Raw genomic sequence first — 18,175 nt, forward strand, 5'->3', positions numbered from 1 at the left:
TTATGGAATGAGCATAGTGATATTTGCTTTCCATAGGGTGCTGTGAGGCTTAACTGCAATGTTACATGTAAAGCTCTTAGCACAGGGCATGGCACAGAGTAAGAATCCCTACATACTTGATTATTGTCATCAATATCATTCTAAATGGGTCAGTGTGCTCCAAAAGGAGCATACCCAGGAACTTGGATTTTCTGAGCTCAAACTCAATATTAAATTAGATCACCAGGAATCAACATCTTTGGACTAAATTACTGACGTCTCTGAAATAATCGAACTATGATAAAGTAGGATGCTTTCAGGTTGAATCAAGTGTTTATATGACAGCTGTATGTTTCAAGCTGACTTGCAGCAGCATTCAACGCAGGTCCAGCATGCGTTGGAGCTGTGTCTGTGGTCCACTGGTTTCCCACTTGCCCTTAAAAATTGCTTCTCTCCCACACGGCCAGTCTCTGTTGCTTGTTCTTTCTTGTCTCCTTGTTTCTCCATTCACTAGGAGTTCCTTCTCTGCTTCTTACATACCTGAATACTCAGCCAGTATACTGGAACTTACTGGGACGTATGCTTAGGACTGCTAACTCTGCCCAGGCCAGTGTATCTGTCAGTTAGGGAAACAGAATCATTACAAAGTTTATAGATTAAGGGACTTCTAGGAGTAGGTGGGGAAACAATGGAAACAGTGAGAAACTTTATTTTGGGGGGCTCCAAAATCACTGCAGATGGTGACTGCAGCTATGAAATTAAAAGATGCTTGCTCCTTGGAAGAAAAGTTATGACCAACCTAGACAGCATATTCAAAAGCAGAGACATTACGTTGTCAACAAAGGTCTGTCTAGTCAAGGCTATGATTTTTCCAGTGGTCATGTATGGATGTGAGAGTTAGACTGTGAAGAAAGCTGAACACAGAAGAATTGATGTTTTTGAACTGTGGTGTTGGAGACGTCTCTTGAGAGTCCCTTGGACTGCAGGGAGATCCAACCAGTCCATCCTAAAGGAAATCAGTTCTGAATATTCATTAGAAGGAGTGATGTTGAAGCTGAAACTCCAATACTTTGGCTACCTAATACGAAGAGCTGACTCATAGGAAAAGACCCTGATTCTGGGAAAGATTGAGGGCAGGAGAAGGGGATGACAGAGGATGAGATGGTTGGATGGCATCGCCGACTCAATAGACATGAGTTTGAGTGAACTCTGGGAGTTGGTGATGGACAGGGAAGCCTGGTGTGATGCACTCCTTGGGGTCTCAAAGAGTCAGACATGACTGAGCGACTGAACTGAACTGAACGAGCGGACGTTGGCAACTTGATCTCTGTTTCCTCTGCCTTTTCCGAATCCAACTGGTATATCTGGAAGGTCTATGTATATCTGTCAATGGACATTTAGGTTGCTTCCATGTCTTGGCTTTTGTAAGAAGCGCTGCTGTGAATACTGGCATGACGTATCTTAGAATTCTGTCTAGACGGACGCCCAGGAGTGGGAATGCTGGGTCGTGTGGGCTGCCCAGGTGGCTCAGCGGTAAAGAATTCACCTGCCAGTGCGGGAGATGCAAGAGACACTGGTTTGCTCCCTGGGTGGGGAAGATCCCCTGGAGGAGGAAAGGGCAACCCACTCCAGCATTCTTCCTGGGAAAATTCCGTGGAGAGAGGAGCCAGGTGGGGCAGGGGGCGGCGTGGGTACCTGGGGTCGCAAAGAGTCAGACACGACAGAGCGTGCACACATGGCAACTCCATGTTTTATGAGGAACCTCCTTGCTGTTTTTCTTAGTGGCTGTACCAACTTACATTCCGACCAACAGTGTAGCTGGGTCCCTGTCCTCCACACCCTCTCCAGCATTTACTATCTGTAGACTTTTTAGTAATGGCCTTTCTGGCTGGTAAAGATGGCAGCTCATTATAGTTTTGATTTGCATTTCTCTAATAATCAGTGATGCTGAGCGTCTTTTCATGTGTCTTTGGGCCATCTTTGGAGAAATGTCTGTTTCGGACTTCTGAACATTTTTGATTGGGATTTTGTTATTGAGTTGTATGGGCTGTTTGTATATATTGGAAATCGTCCTTGTTGGTCACCTCACTGCACATGCTTTCAGGCTGCCTGTTGCCTTTTCATTTGGTTTATGGTTTCCTCTGCTGTGCAAGATCTTATGTCTGATTAGGTCCATTAGGTGTATTTTTGCTTTAATTTTTATTGCCTTGAGAGACTGGCCTAAGACAGCATTGGTAAGACAGCTGCCAGAGAATGTTTTGCTTCTGTTGTGCTCCAGGAGTTTCATGGTGTCATGTCTTATATTTAAGCCTTTGAGCCATCTTGAGTTTATTTTTGTTTATGGCATGAGGGTGTGTTCTATCTTTGTTGATTTACATGCTGCCATCCAGCTTTCCTAGGGGACTTCTTTATGTATGTCAACGGTTCATTGCACAAGAACAACCCTAATTGGTAATTTATGTAGGACAGTCATGAAAACAGTGAACGTGTTAGTCACTCAGTCGTATCTGACTCTTTACAACTCCATGGACTGCAATCCACCAGGCTCCTCTGTCCATGGGATCCTCCAGGCAAGAATATTGGGAGAGCCACAAGATCTCCTGGGGATCTTCCCAACCCAGGGATCAAACCTGAGTACAGTCACAGGCGATACTAAGTGGAGATCTATTGCAGATGTAATTTGAACAACAGACCCTCAAATCAAGGACAGTACGAGCTGAAGATTTCAGTTGAAATAAAAACAGGTGACTTCATGCTCCTTTTCCAAAATATCCTGTCAATTGTATTTGTACTTGGAAGTCAATGTGTACTTTTTCCAGGCAAATTTGCCTTTCTTATGACTTCCCCTGAATGTTTGCTTAATTATAAGCAATAGGCCTTTTATGTGCCACCTATAGCAAACCTTTCCCTTCAATTATTCCTTCTTTATGTTCATTCAATAGAAAGATGGAAGTGATCTTTCTTTAAAAAAACAGAATTTGTAAAGCTGTTACTCAGTGCTCTAAAAGGAAGCACTTTTATTTTTTTTTTTTGCATTCATGGCATAAAATCAGAATTCAGTGAGGAAAATCAGATACAATGATCCCAGAGTAGAAGAAGTACCTTCCTTGATGTTCCAAATCCTTAGATTTTTGTTAGCACTCTCATAATTGCTGTTAAAAAAAGCAATGTAGCTCTTCCAAGCACTGTGAGCTAATGCCCTTGTTAGGTGAAAGGCATGGATCTGGAGTCAATGGTAGCTGTAAATTAGTTTAGGCAGGTCTGTACTAGCAATCTGGGCTGTATTCAAGGCTCAGCGCATCTCAGCTGGCCTATTCATTCACAGGGAAGTCAGGTGTCCGAGGCGGCTGTGTGGGCAGCCTAGGAGATACAGCTGACGTGCTCAGGGTTTTCTCTCCTGCGTGTTGACTGAGTGCAAAGTCATAGGCTTGGACCATCAAGATGCTGGTCCTCCCAGCAACCTTTCACATTTTCTGGGTCTTCAGTTCAGTTCAGTTCAGTCACTCAGTCGTGTCCGACTCTTTGCGACCCCATGAATCGCAGCACGCCAGGCCTCCCTGTTCATCACCATCTCCTGGAGTTCACTCAGACTCATGTCCATCGAGTCAGTGATGCCATCCAGCCAGCTCATCCTCTGTCGTCCCCTTCTCCTCCTGCCCCCAATCCCTCCCAGCATCAGAGTCTTTTCCGATGAGCCAACTCTTCACATGAGGTGGCCAAAGTACTGGAGTTTCAGCTTTAGCATCATTCCTTCCAAAGAAATCCCAGGGCTGATCTCCTTCAGAATGGACTGGGTGGATCTCCTTGCAGTCCAAGGGACTCTCAAGAGTCTTCTCCAACACCACAGTTCAAAAGCATCAATTCTTCAGCACTCAGCCTTCTTCACAGTCCAACTCTCACATCCATACATGACCACAGGAAAAACCATAGCCTTGACTAGACAGACCTTAGTCGGCAAAGTAATGTCCCTGCTTTTGAATATGCTATCTAGGTTGGTCATAACTTTTCTTCCAAGGAGTAAGCGTCTTTTAATTTCATGGCTGCAGTCACCATTTTGCAGTGATTTTGGAGCCCCCCAAAATAAAGTCTGACACTGTTTCCACTGTTTCCCTGTCTATTTCCCATGAAGTGATGGGACCAGATGCCATGATCTTAGTTTTCTGAATGTTGAGCTTTAAGCCAACTTTTTCACTCTCCTCTTTCATTTTCATCAAGAGGCTTTTTAGTTCCTCTTCACTTTCTGCCATAAGGGTGGTGTCATCTGCATATCTGAGGTTATTGATATTTCTCCCAGCAATCCTGATTCCAGCTTGTGTTTCTTCCAGCCCAGCGTTTCTCATGATGTACTCTGCATGTAAGTTAAATAAGCAGGGTGACAATATACAGCCTTGACTTAGTCCTTTCCCAATTTGGAACCAGTCTGTTGTTCCATGTCCAGTTCTAACTGTTGCTTCCTGACCTGCATACAGATTTCTGGGTCTAGCTTCCATATAAAGCCTCAAGGTGTGTGAGGAAAATCCTCCTGGGGGAGAGAAGTGTCAGAGGAAGGAGTGATGGAGCTGTCCACCAAGGATTGCTGGAACCCATCGCAGTGAGGAGACCAGCGAGGCTCCTTCTCCAGAGCCGCAGAGAGAACACGGGTTTGCCAGGACCGTGACCTCACATGTCTACCTCCAAGACTGAGAGAGAAGAAGCTTCTGTTGCTTCAAGCTGCACATTTGTGGTAATTTGTTATGGTAGCTGTAGGAAAGGAATACATATGCATTTGAGAACAGTCAAGAGTTTTCTGCATTTTTTTTCCTCTAGCACCTGCTTATTTTTATCACCAGGATTCCTTTTTGGTGGCTCTCACACAACGATCACTTTATATACCATTGATGAGGTCAGGAAGAATCAAAACAGTAGACTTTAAGGAATGATAGTTTCTCTCTGCAGTAGGCAATCATTAAAATCAGGTAGAGAGATGTATTCAATATTTCATGTTATGGTATTGATATATCTTTGAGTGTGAAGGGCAAGTTATCAAAGAGTATATAATGTTTCTTTTAAAATGTACATGTATACAAGTGAAGTGAAAGTTGCTCAGTCGTGTCTGACTCTTTCTGATCCCATGGACTATACAGTCCATGGAATTCTCCAGGCCAGAATACTGAAGTCGGTAGCTATTCCCTTCTCCAGGGGATCATCCTAACCCAGGGACCGAACACAGGTCTCCCACATTGCAAGTGGATTCTTTACCAGCTGAGCCACCAGGGAAGCCCCTATGTATACAAAGATACTTAAAAATAAGTATAGAAAGGAATATGTCAAAAGGCAGATAGCAGTTACCTTTGAGTCACAGGATTATGGATAATTTCTATATTCTTATTTACTAATAATTACTTTTCTATTTCTCCAAAGAACATTTATTGTATGATCCAAAGTTAAATGTTGCTTCACAGAAGATTAATGCAGTTTACACTCAACTTCAGGATTTCCCAGGTGGTGTACTCGTGGAAAAATACCCACCTGCCAACGCAGGAGATGGAAGAGGTTCTGGTTTATCTGTGGGTCAGGAAGGTCCTCTGCGGGAGGGTCTGGCAACCCACTCCAGCATTCTTGTCTGGAGAATCCCATGGATGGAGGAGCCTGGTGGGCTAGCAACAGTCCATAGGGCAGCAAAGAATCAGACACGACTGAAGTGACTCAGCACACACATACACACTCAGCTGCATCTCCTACACGCTGAGCTCTTCTCTTTGGCTTTGTTTTAAACAGAGAGCTGTGCAGTTCATCGGGTCACAAAGAGTTGGACACGACTGAGCGACTGAACTGATGCTTTGAATTGGATTATTCTTTACTTGCTTTAGCCAAAAAATCAAGAACGTTTGCTCTACTTGTAAAACAAGATTGTTCCAATGACCAAATGAGAAGTATCTAACAGAAAGGTAAACACGCAGGTCATTTGTTGTTGCTGTTTGAACTCGGAACATTTGAAACACTCACACACAATTACGCTTGGAGACTTCCCACTAAAGCAGATTATGAAGCTCATTCTCTCTCCTTTTCTTGGAAATCACTAGAAAGTGAATTGTTCCTGAGCACAGATCTCATGAAATGAATGTCCTCAAAAACCTGGCCCAAGTCTCATTTCCAAAGTCCTTGATCCGGAATGTGGGTTCTGCTAAGACTGAGGGACTTCACTTTCACTTTTCACTTTCATGCATTGGAGAAGGAGATGGCAACCCACTCCAGTATTCTTGCCTGGAGAATCCCAGGGATGGAGGAGCCTAGTGGGCTGCCGTCTCTGGGGTCGCACAGAGTCGAACACTACTGAATCGACTTAGCAGCAGCTAAGACTTGGGCTCCATCTACCTTCGTTTATTTCTCTGCAGGTGGGACCACCCCCCACCCTCCTCCGCCAGTCCTGGCCAGGCCTGTGGGCTGACTTTCAGTAACACAGCTTTTGCTTTCACCTTGGCACAGCCAGAAGTCTCTCTCCCATGCTTCCCTTCTTACCACAGGTGTTTTCTTCCTCTTTTTAAAACCTGAAGTTTAGTTACTTTCCAAGGCTGTGTTAGTTTCAAGTGTACAGCAAAGTGTTATCTATCTGTCTACTTTTCAGACTCTTTTCCATTATAGCTTATTACAGGATACTGAGCACAGTTCCCTGTGCCATCCAGTAGGTCCTTGTTGCCACCTGTTTCATACATTGTGGTGTGCATATGTTAACTTCAAACTCCTCATCTACCGCTCCCCTCCGTTACCCGTGGGGCTCCCCTGGGGGCTCAGGTGGTAAAGATCTGCCCGCAGTGCAGGAGACCCGCGTTCTATCACTGGGGCTGGAAGATCCCCTGGAGCAAGGAAGGGCAATCCACTCCAGCATTCTTGCCTGGAGGGTCCCATGGACAGAGGAGCCTGGTGGGCTACAGTCTACGGGGTCACAGGAGTCAGACAGGACTGAGAGACTGTCACTTTCACTTCACTTTCCCACCCCTCTATTTCCTTTCTACCACAGTGATTCTTACCCCCTTCTGAGTCATGGACAGAGTTGAAAATCTGTTGAAGACCTCAGGTTCCTGCCTAAAAAGACGTTGCTGCTGCTGCTGCTGCTAAGTTGTTTCAGTCGTGTCCGACTCTGTGCGACCCCAGAGATGGCAGCCCACCAGGCTCCGCTGTCCCTGGGATTCTCCAGGCAAGAACACTGGAGTGGGTTGCCATCTCCTTCTCCAGTGCCTGAAAGTGAAAAGTGAAGGTGAAGTTGCTCAGTCGTGTCCGACTCTTAGCGACCCCATGGACTGTAGCCCACCAGGCTCCACCGTCCCTGGGATTCTCCAGGCAAGAGCACTGGAGTGGGTTGCCATCTCCTTCTCCAGTGCAGGAAAGTGAAAAGTTCAGACGCACCAAATACTCACCTACACTCTCAGGGTCTTTCTATGCTCCTTCAAGTTTGCCTGGTCCCCACGGCCACTTGGTTAAGACTCTCTGGATTTGACTTCCATCCACTGTATGACTCAAGTCGCATACAAGTTCCCCTTCTGCTCTATGTCTCAGTCCGTTTAGACCATATGAATTCTTCTTCATGCACTTTTGCCACTTTATGTTTGATAGGACTTATTACTAATTTTGCCTTCTCCCATTCATAATAAATCCAGTGTGTGCCTTAATTCTTTCCTTGAATATTGGGACCCATTTTTAAAGTTTTTACGTGGAGGGTGGTTGTCTTACAATGTTGTGCTGGTTCCTGTTGCACAGCAGTGTGAATCAGCTGTGTGTATACCGATATCCCCTCCCTCTCAAGCCTCTGTCCCACCCCCTCATTCCAGCCTCCAGGTCATCACAGAGCACCTGCGAGTTGAGGACTCTTACAACTCTTTATATTTCCTACAGGGTCTAGAGAAGATGTCCTTACCCATGATGGGTTCTTTTCAAATACTTGTTAATGCAAAGTTCCCTTCATATTGAATTTTCTATATTTGCAATTTTATTTTTGAGGTTTTAGATGTGATTTTAGAATGAAGCCTAAAGTACTGATAAATGTGTAACAAATATTCATGTAGCAGGGTGATGTAAACACCAAGTTTGGATGCGAACGGATCAGGGTTTAAACCTTAGCTTTGCCACTTACTAGCTTTATGAGCTAAAAGTCTCAATTTCTCTTCCTTTCGATGTGCAGAGATAGTAGAACATATGCACTTCGCACAGTGAAGATTAAATGACTATTTAAAGAAATGGCACCGCACCTCATGTGAAGGGGGCTCTGACAGACAATGGCTATTATGATCCTTTACAAAACCCGCTGTTTCATTTTGCATCAGGCCATTGCTCTTTCTGACTGGTAAGGGAAGGAGAAGTTCATTTTTTGGTTATATTCCCAAGAATGCAAGCTAAATGAATTTTCTTGGCTGTCTGCTATCATTTTGGTTATTAAAAAAATCTCCAATTTTCTGGGTATTCATATTTCTTTATTGAAAGGAAATGATTTTCTTCCCATCACCTGGCAAGAACTGAAAGTCATATTCACTTCTTTAACAAGAGACAGTAGGACAAGAGAAAGTAGGAGATGAAAGCAAAAGCTGACACATACACCTAACTGGCTTATCTCTATGCGTCATATACTTTCAGTTTTAGCTCTACAATTTTTAATGTGTTTTAGCGCGAGGATAATTACAGTGTTGTTAGTGTTGCTGCACAGCGTGAAACAGCTGTGAGTGTACATGTATCCTCTGCTCTTGAGCCTCCCTCCCGTCTCCCGCTCCATCCCACGCTCGAAGTCATCACACACCACGGGGCTGAGATCCCTGGTTTAGGGCACTTCCCACTAGCGATCTGTGTTATACACGGCGGTGCACGCACGTCCCTGCTGCGCTCCCAGCTCGTCCCACCCTCTCCTCCTCTGCTGTGTCCACAGGTCAATTCTCCACATCTGAGCCTCTCTATTCCTGCCCTGCAACTCAGCGCCATCTTTCTATTAAAAAAAAAAAAAGCGAAAGATCTACACTGACGTGAACAGGGTATACAAGAAAGTTGAGACGCCGAGAAAGAACCTCAGGGAACCTTGACTGCCGCACTTTGTCGTCGTTGTTTGCTTACCGGAATACATTTTACTTTTCGGAAGCGATCTGTTCCCATTACATAAACTAAACTCGGAAGGATGCACAGAGAAATAGGTTTGCTTATTTGTTGTTGTTTTGGCGCTGATGCTGCTCAGTGTGAGTGCCTTTTGCTTTGCATAAAGAAATTTCCTAGGCAAAGATGCCAGCCTAAGCTGGTCCGACAGCGCTTGAGCTGGAATACTTGCCCCCCAGGGCATGAAGTCCGTGCATGAGTCCAAGAACCCTGCGGTGCTGCTGTGGGATTCAAATAAGGGACACCATCCCGTCAGTCTACTGATGCCCTCATTGCCGCTACCAGATCCAAGCTTTGAAACTTGCAGTGCTTTTTAGTGTTAAAATCAGGAAAGAACTGTATGAAAATTGACAAGCTACAGCATCTCTGTTCTTTAGTACAAAAAACCCCTCGTATTTTGATAAAGCTAACAGGGCCCAGCTTTGATCCTCTACGTAGGGCCTCTGCTGTCAGATCAGGGTCATTGTGTCAATTTCACTTTGAACCCTTCTGATTAATTTTTTTCAAAACTGTACTATACTTATTTTCTAATTTTTTAAAATTATAGTTTACACTATCGCATTAGTTTCTGCTCCACAGCAAAGTATCCGTTATACATACACCCACTCTTTATTTTCCCAGGTAGGTCATTAGAGTATGGAGATTTCCCTGCGCTGTGAAACGCAGTGGGCCCTTATCAGTTACATGCGGTGGTGTGTGCATGTCGACCCCAGTCTCCAAACTCACCCCTGCACCCACCCCACTTTCCCCCTGGTAAGCATGATTTTGGTTTCCACATCTGTGACTGTTTCTATCTTGTAAATAAGTTCATTTTACCAGTTTTTAGATTCCATATATATCTAAGTGATATCATATGATGCTTGTCTGACTTCACGCATTATGAGAACCTCTGGGTCCGTCCATGTTGCTGCGAATGGCCCTATTCTGTTCTTTCATATGGATGAAACTCCGTGTGTCTATGTGCTCTGTCTTCCTAGGCTGCTCTCAGTGGACAGTAGACTGCTTCCGTGTCCTGTTACAAGTAACGCGGCAGTGAGCACTGAGGCGCAAGCGTCATTTCTCTGGAGATATACATATACATGCCCAGGCGTGGCACTGCAGGATCATATGGTAGGTCTGTTTTTAATTTTTAAAGAAACGTCTATACTGTTCTCCATAGTGGCTGTACCACTTTACGGTTCCACCACCTGTACAAGAGGGCTCCGTTTTCCCCACATGCTCTCCAGCCTTTATTGTTTGTAGACTTTTGGACAATGGCCATTTTGACTAGTGTAAGGTGAAACTCACTGTAGTTTTGATTTGCATTGATCTAATAATTAGTGATGTTGAGCATCGTTTCATGTGTTGTTTGGCCATCTGTATGTCTTCTTCGGAGAAATGTCTGTTTAGCTCTGCTTGTTTTTTGATTGGGTTGTTTTTCTGATATTGAACTGCATGAGCTGTTTGTATATTTTGCAGATTAATCCCGTGTCAGTTGCTTCTTCTGCAGATATTTCTCCCATTGTCTTTTTTTTTTTCTTTGCTATGCAAAAGCTTCTAAGTTTAATTAAAATCTCATTTATTTTTGGGTTTTATTATTCTAGGAGGTAGATGGAGAAGGAAATAGCAATCCATTTCAGTATTCTTGCCTGGAGAATCCCATGGACAGAGGAGCCTGGTGGGCTACAGTCCATGGGGTCACAAAGAGTCAGACACAACTGAGTGGCTAACACCCAGGAAGTAGATTAAAAAAGATATTGCTGCATTTGTTTTCCTCTGAGATTTATAGTGTCTGGCCTACATTTAGGCCTGTAGCCCATTTTGAGTTTATTTTTCTGCATGATGTTAGGGAGGGTTCTCGTTTCTTTTACATGTCCGGCTTCCCCAGCACCACTTATTGAAGAGGCTGTCTTTTCTGCATCATATATTCTTGCTTCTTTATCATAGCTTAGGTGACCAGAGGTGCAAGGGGTTTATCTCTGAGCTTGCTTTCTAGTTCTATTGGCCGATATTTCTGGTATTTAATGACTGTAGGTTTGTAGTATAATCTGAGTTGGGGAGCCTGATTCCTCCAGCTCTGCTTTTCTTTCTCATGATTGCTTTGACTCTTCATGGTCTTTTGTATTTCCGAACAGATTATAAAATTTCGTGTTCTAATTCTGTGAAAAATGCCATTGGTAGTTTGAGTGGGGATTGAATTGAATCTGTAGACTGCTTTTGGTAGCATAGTTATTTTAACAACATTTATTTTTCCAGTCCAAGAACATGGTATATATCATCTCTCCATCTGTTTGTGTTGTCTTTGATTTCTTTCATCAGTATAATCTTCTGAGTATAGGTCTTTTTGCTTCCTTGTTGAGGACTTTTGTGTCTATGTTCATCAGTGATATTGGACTGTAATTTTCTCTTTGGTTTTGTAATATCTTTGTGTGGTTTTGGTATCAGGGTGTTGATTGGGTCATAGAATGAGCTTGAGAGTTTTGTGTCTTCTGCAATTTTTTGGAAGAGTTTCAGCAGGATAGGTATTAACTCTTCTCTAAATGTTTGATAGAATTTGCCTGTGAAGCTGTCTGGTCCTGGACTTCTGTTTGTTGGAAATTTTTAAATCACAGTTTCAATTTTAGAACTTGTGATTGATCTGTTCATATTTTCTGTTTATTTGGTTCAGTCTTGCAAATTTCTTCTAGGAATTTCTCCATTTACTTCTAGGCTGACTATTTTATTGGTGTAGAGCTGAAGTAGTCTCTTATGATCCTTTGTATTTCTGTGGTGTCTGTTGTAATTTTTTAAGAATTCTAATTTTATTGAGTCCTATCCCTTGTGATTCAGTTCAGTTCAGCGGCTCAGTCGTGTCCAGCTCTTTGAGACCCCTTGGACTGCAGCACACCAGGCCTCCCTGTCCATCACCAACTCCCAGAATCTACCCAAACTCATGTCCATTGAGTCGGTGATGCCATCCAACCATCTCATCCTCTGTCGTCCCCTTCTTCTCCTGCCTTCAAACTTTCCCAGCATGAAGGTCTTTTCTGATAGGTCAGTTCTTCGCATGAGGTGGCCAAAGTATTGGAGTTTTGGCTTCAGCATCAGTCCTTCTAATGAACACCCAGAGATCTAATGAACACTGATCTCCTTTAGGATGGACTGGTTGGATCTCCTTGTAGTCCAAGAGACTCTCAAGAGTCTTCTCCAACACCAAAGTTCAGTTAAAACATTTTTTACAATCATTTTTATTGAAGTTTGGATTGACAGTGCTGTGCTAATTTCTGCTGCACAGCAAACTGATTCAGATGTTACAGAAATATGCATTCTTTTGAATATTCTCTTCCATTACGGCTTCTCACAGGATATTGAATGTAGGTCTGCACTGTACAGTAGGACCCTGCTGTTTATCCGTTCTCCATGCAGTAGTCTGCACCTGCTCACCCCAAACTTCCACTCCCCTCCACCTTGGCAACCACGTGTCCGTTCTTCACGTCTGTGAGTCCGTTTGGCAGCTGAATTCATTTGTGTCATAGTTTGTATTCCATATAAGTGATGTCATATGGCGTTTGTCTTTCTAGAGATTAGTATGGTAATCTCTAGGTCCATCCACATCGCTACGAGTGGCGTCATTTCATCGTTTCACAGCTGAGTGGTGTCCATGGTGTAGGTAGGCCCCATGTTTTTTACCCATTCATCTGCTGATAGACACTTAGGCTGTCTCTGTGTCTCTACTCTTGTTGCTATGAACAGCAGATGGTTAATTTTATGTGCTGATTTGACTAGGTCGTGGGATGCCCAGACACTTAATCCAATACAAACACTATGAGGGTGTTTCTAGTGAAGTTAGCATTTGAAAGGGTAGATCGAATGATAGTCAGGTTTCAGCTCTTCACAAACTGAGACTATGTTCTGTCACTGATGAGAAGCCAGGAGAACATTCCTTTCCAAGCTTCCTTACTATGGAGAGTGTTCCGTACCTGTTGGCTCGATTTTTTGAAGTTAATAACACGTTAGTGAAGATCATTCAGGTTTCAAACTCATTGTACCATTGTGACTTGAGATCTCTTGATTCTTCTTTCCCTGTCTTTGGACTTGATGCTCCCTTGACCTATTTCACAGTGGTGATAAGAGCCTTTTAGCCTTGCTTTTTTTTAAAATTTATTTAAAAAAATTATTATTATTTTTTTTTAGCCTCGTTTTTATGTGAGGCAGTATCGCATGGTGATTGGGAAGGCAGACTTAGCTTGCCTGTGTTTAAATTCCAGTTTTATAATTTACCAGGTGTGTGATGTGGGCAATTTACTTGACTCTTCTGATTCCATTTCCTTATTATTCCTTTCTATCCGAGAAATAAAAGGGATCCGCCTTACAAGGTTGATGCTTATAAAGAACTTAAAGCAATGTCTGTCACACTCCATAAAAATGAGCAAGTATCACTCTTCCGGAAAAAGTCTCCTATTTTCTAGACTGGTAATATCCTTCAGACATCTCTTTACCAAGCCAAAATTTGATCACTTCCCCTCCAGCCCCATCATCCCTGCCATGTTGCCACTGAAGCCCTCAGGTGACATTTATTCTATGCTGGCCTAATCTTTTTTTAATGATTTTTTATGGCCTAAACTTGATGGGCCGAAAAATAAGGAATATATTTACTATAGTGCTAACTCTTATTTATAAGGTAGTCTCTGCTTTTCCGTAATGGGAAACAAGAGAGTCAGGGATCAGGCTTACTACATGCATATAATGAAGAAAATAGAGTCCACGTTTCAGGACCCCTGGGCTGGCACTTTATCTAAATTATTCTGCTTCTCAGAAGCTTTACTAGCGTTTGTTCTTTATTGGCAGACGCTGTGCCCTGCTTTTATATTTCCAGACAGGGACGAGAAACACAGGTCTACGCTGTTCTTGCTGAGCATCTGTACAGATGAACAGAACGGTTCTGATGAGAACTCAGAGAAAGCAGTAAAGCTGAGAGAGGTGAGATTCTTTCGGAGGCAAACGTCAGTGGCTCTGACTTCATTTCAAACCTTTAATTACTGTTCTGCTGTCTCATTTATAAGGGAATGCCTGACAAAATTACCCCTGGATAATCCAACGGTAGGCTTTTCCACTCTCTGTATCGGCTCAGGAATGCCCCTCTGACCCTGGAGCCTGTGCCCTTGACCCCCTCGGTAGTCATCCACGTCTTCCATTCTGTGACTACCCCTCTTCCAACTTCCATTCTTCCCGGCTATAGGACCCCAAAATGCTTCTCAACTCTCTTGATCATTTACCCTCCCTAGCTGCTTGTTGTGAATGTAATTGCCTCCCCCTCCCCAAAGTTCTTATGGTGAAGCCATAACCACCAGTACCCCAGAAAGGGACGATCTTTGGAGATAAGACCTTTAATGAGGCGATTAAGTTGAGATGAGGCCACGAGGGTGGGCCCAAGTCCATTCTGATCCGTGTCCTTGTAAGTTGAGGGAATTTAGACATACAGAGAGATGCCAGGGGCCCACGGGCACAGAAGGAAGACTGTGAGAACAGGCAGGAAGAGGTCGTCCATCTGTGAGTCGAGAGACCCCTCAGGGGGAACCAATCCTGACGGTACCTTCATCTCGAACTTCCTGTCTCCTTGATTGCCTCCTTCTATTTGTGAGGAAAATAGATTTCTGTTGTCTTAGCCATTCTGACTGTGGTATTTTTTCCTATAGCAGCCCTGGGGAACTAATTCAGTACCCCATTTAGGAAGCTGCCAGCTCTTGCACCACATTCAACCGATTGTCCAAACCCCACTTCGGTCCCTTCTAGAACTGCTCAGCCTTGACAGTGTCCCTGGCTGAGTCTCCAAGTCCGCATTCTCCTACAGCAAGATACAAATGGCCACATTCTGCCAGACCAAGTCAACCCTCTGGAGTCCACCTCCCACAGTCAACAAACTGAAGAACAGGTGAGAGCCCCGATTTATTTGATTTCCAATCTGGGGGGGTCAGCAATCTAAAATGGCCATATGAATGGGAGCAGACTGTGATTACGCTCTCCTTCAGCTCGAACCCCACCCTTCCCAATTCTGTTTTCACGTCTCTCTTGAATGTCTAAAGACGTCTGCAATGGATCAAGGAGCTTTTAGTTCCAAACTGTCTGAAGAAGGCAAGGGCATCTGTAGTTTTCTAGAGCTGCTGTAACAGAGTGTACCACAAACTGGGTGGCTTAACACAACAGAAATTCTTGTGCAGTTTTCTGGCTGGAAGTTTGAAATCGAGGTGCCAAGAGGGCTGTGCATTCTGAAGGCTCTGGGGAGAACCCGTCTCTGCCTTCTCCTTGCTTCCAGCACCGCTGGCACTCTTTGGCATGCCCTTGGTTGTAGACACACAGCTCTCTCTGCCTCCTCTCCCCTTCTCATAAGAACACCAGTCATATTGCACCAAGGGTCCTCACTACTCTAGCATGGTCTCATCTTAACTAGTTACACTTCAGTAACCTTATTTCCAAATGTTCTGAGATTCCAATGAGAACAAAAACCCAGTACAGTATCTGAAAACAGTGATCCCAGATACTGACAGACGATTGAGAAAATCTGAGATAGTTTTTTTTTTTTTTTTTTTGCAGTATTTGAACAGTTGTAAAATCTTGTATATCTAACTCTAGTTTGGGAAGGGGCCACAAAAAGTTAATCAACACTGTCTGGACAGAGAAGGAGACTGTGTTTATAGTTAAGAAAAGTATTGGTTCAGGAAATGACTGTAGAGTTTTCTGCAGTCTCTTTATTAAAAAAATTCTTTACATAATAATTATAAAAGTTAACCCTAGTGTAACTGTTAAAACTAATCATTAAGGTCAATTCTGGGGCATTTACTTGCTAAGTCTTAGGTAAGTGTCAAAGCAAATCTTCGGTGACCTGTGGATGACTGTTCTTCCCCAGTGTAAGACCGCTGGAGCAACTAATTGGAATTTTTTGAACCCTAGGTCTTCCTGTGAGACCTGCTAACTCATGCTTCCCAAACTGAGTTAAATTCAGAAGATGCTACTGGAAGATTTTTTTTCTTTGAGAAAACTTATACACTAGTTCTAAATGGTGCATTTTAATCTTTGCCAAAATCATTCATCATGGACAGTCATTATGCCTGAATGTCTTCTAACTCAGAAACAGCTTTCCTCTGACCTAGCATCTATCTTAAGCAAACAGAGTTGGGGGTTTATAGAAGAGGTCCTTTAAGCATGGGCTTAGAAGTTCTGTAGAGGCCCCTTAAAACGCCATGCATCTGTTAGTGAAGTGTTCACTAGAACGTTCCTCATTACACACACAAACAGCTGTCTCCATTTTCTGGTACAGAGAAGCCTTCCCCAGCAAAGTGTTCACTAGAACTTTCCTCATCACACACACAAACAACTGTCTCCAGTTTCGGTACAGAGATGCCCTCTCCAGGCCAGCTCATGGAATGCTCCTCAGATTTTCACTGCTTGGTTTCCTGCTTTGTCAGTACCCAGCTCCCTCCCATTCCCTGATGGCTCAGAAGGTAAGGAATCTGCCCACATTCCGGGTGGACCTGAGTTCTATCCCTGGGTCAGGGAAGATCCCCTGGAGAAGGAATGGCTACTCACTCCAGTATTCTTACCTGGAGAATCCCATGGACAGAGGAGCCTGGCTCTAGTCCATGTGGGTCCCAGAGAGCTGGACATGACTGAGGGGCTAACACACACACGCCCCTCCCATTGTATCAGTATCTTTTCAGGCGCTCTCTAATTCATTCTTTTGGACAATGTTTATATGTAGCAATTACTCTTTTTAATGAAAAGATTGCAGGTGGGAGGAGAAGGGGAGGACAGAGGGTGAGATGGCTGGATGGCATCACTGACTCAATGGACATGGGTTTGGGTAAACTCTAGGAGTTGGTGATGGACAGGGTGGCTTGGCGTGCTGCAGTTCATGGGGTTGCAGAGTCAGACACGACTGAACGGCTGAACTGAACCCTGGCAGAGCTGAACTAATGCCCAACTCTGCCCTCACTGACGGCACCTGGTGCCCCAGCCTTCCTCCTGTGTCACCACGTCCCCTAAACTCTCTGCAGTGTCTGCTTCCTCACCCTATTGCTCTTCAGCGCGCTGATGCTCAACGTCGGCTCCACCTGGGAAACGGAAGCCACTCCCACTGGGCCACTTAATGCTGTTGAAGGTTCTCTTCATTCTTGTCTCCACACCCTTTTCTCCTGACTTGTGAGTTTGTTCCTTGTCTGCCTACTCTCTATTTCCCATGCTCTTAAACAATGGCCCAAAGGTTTGTTCCTTGTCTGCCTACTCTCTATTTCTCATGCTCTTAAACAATGGCCCAAAGGTTTGTTCCTTGTCTGCCTACTCTCTATTTCCCATGCTCTTAAACAATGGCCCGAAGTACCCATTAGTTGAACACGTATTTATTAAGCACCTACAATGTATCATACATTTTCCTGGATATTGGCAACAAGACCATTGTCCAATTCTTGTGGAAATGAGACCTTCTAAGACTCTGAACCCTTCCTAAGTGATTTCCCATAGCTTTAGTTATTTTCTATGAGTTAATAATTCCTAGATTAACATATCAAGTCTTGCACAAACCACTACTGAGAGCTAGACCCATACTTTTATGTGCTTGGAAAACACTCTAATTCAACAGTCTCAAAATTGACATATTTTTACTATCTACTCTAATAGTGCCTACAGTTAATGGCACGATTAACGAAGGGAGCGGTCCCCTGCTTTCTGTTCTCGCATTCATCCCGACAAACTGACACTCATGGCTATCAATTCTACCTCCAAAATAATACTCAAGCTTGATTCCTCCCATTAATATAGTCTATTGCAACTGTTTACGTTTAAGCCTTCATAATCTGCATTTTTTCCAACTGCTTTTTAACTGGTGTCCCATCTCTAGGTTCAGTCTCTCTGTATGGTTCCACATCTAGCATCACAATAAAGGTGAGATGGTAAAAAGGACCTTAGGTTTTAAAACATCACCATGTAGCAGGTGAAACAAGTAAACTACAATGTCAGAAAATGTTTGAGACGCATAAAGAACTGCACATCCACAAGAAAGCAGTTACTTCAGAGGAAAACATAGGAAGAATGGGCCAGGGATTTCCGAGAAGACCATCAGTGACCGATAACCGTATGC

The 18,175-nt window shown here is 43.8% G+C and overlaps 1 long non-coding RNA gene across 2 annotated transcripts in view; it reads left to right on the forward strand.

The window, feature by feature from the left end:
* Positions 1-18,175, forward strand: part of LOC121817744 (uncharacterized) — a 121,995-nt gene that overhangs the window by 79,301 nt on the left and 24,519 nt on the right. Inside the window, exons 3-8 of one of the 2 annotated variants that reach the window (XR_009598270.1) lie at positions 4,449-4,702; positions 5,737-5,906; positions 8,870-9,128; positions 10,065-10,197; positions 13,894-14,025; positions 14,839-14,977. This is a non-coding gene — a long non-coding RNA (uncharacterized LOC121817744). The remainder of the gene's footprint in view (positions 1-4,448; positions 4,703-5,736; positions 5,907-8,869; positions 9,129-10,064; positions 10,198-13,893; positions 14,026-14,838; positions 14,978-18,175) is intronic. The other variant, XR_009598271.1, reaches the window with a different exon arrangement.

Source organism: Ovis aries, chromosome 23 (assembly GCF_016772045.2).
Source record: "Ovis aries strain OAR_USU_Benz2616 breed Rambouillet chromosome 23, ARS-UI_Ramb_v3.0, whole genome shotgun sequence".
NCBI classification, from domain to species: Eukaryota; Metazoa; Chordata; class Mammalia; order Artiodactyla; family Bovidae; genus Ovis; species Ovis aries.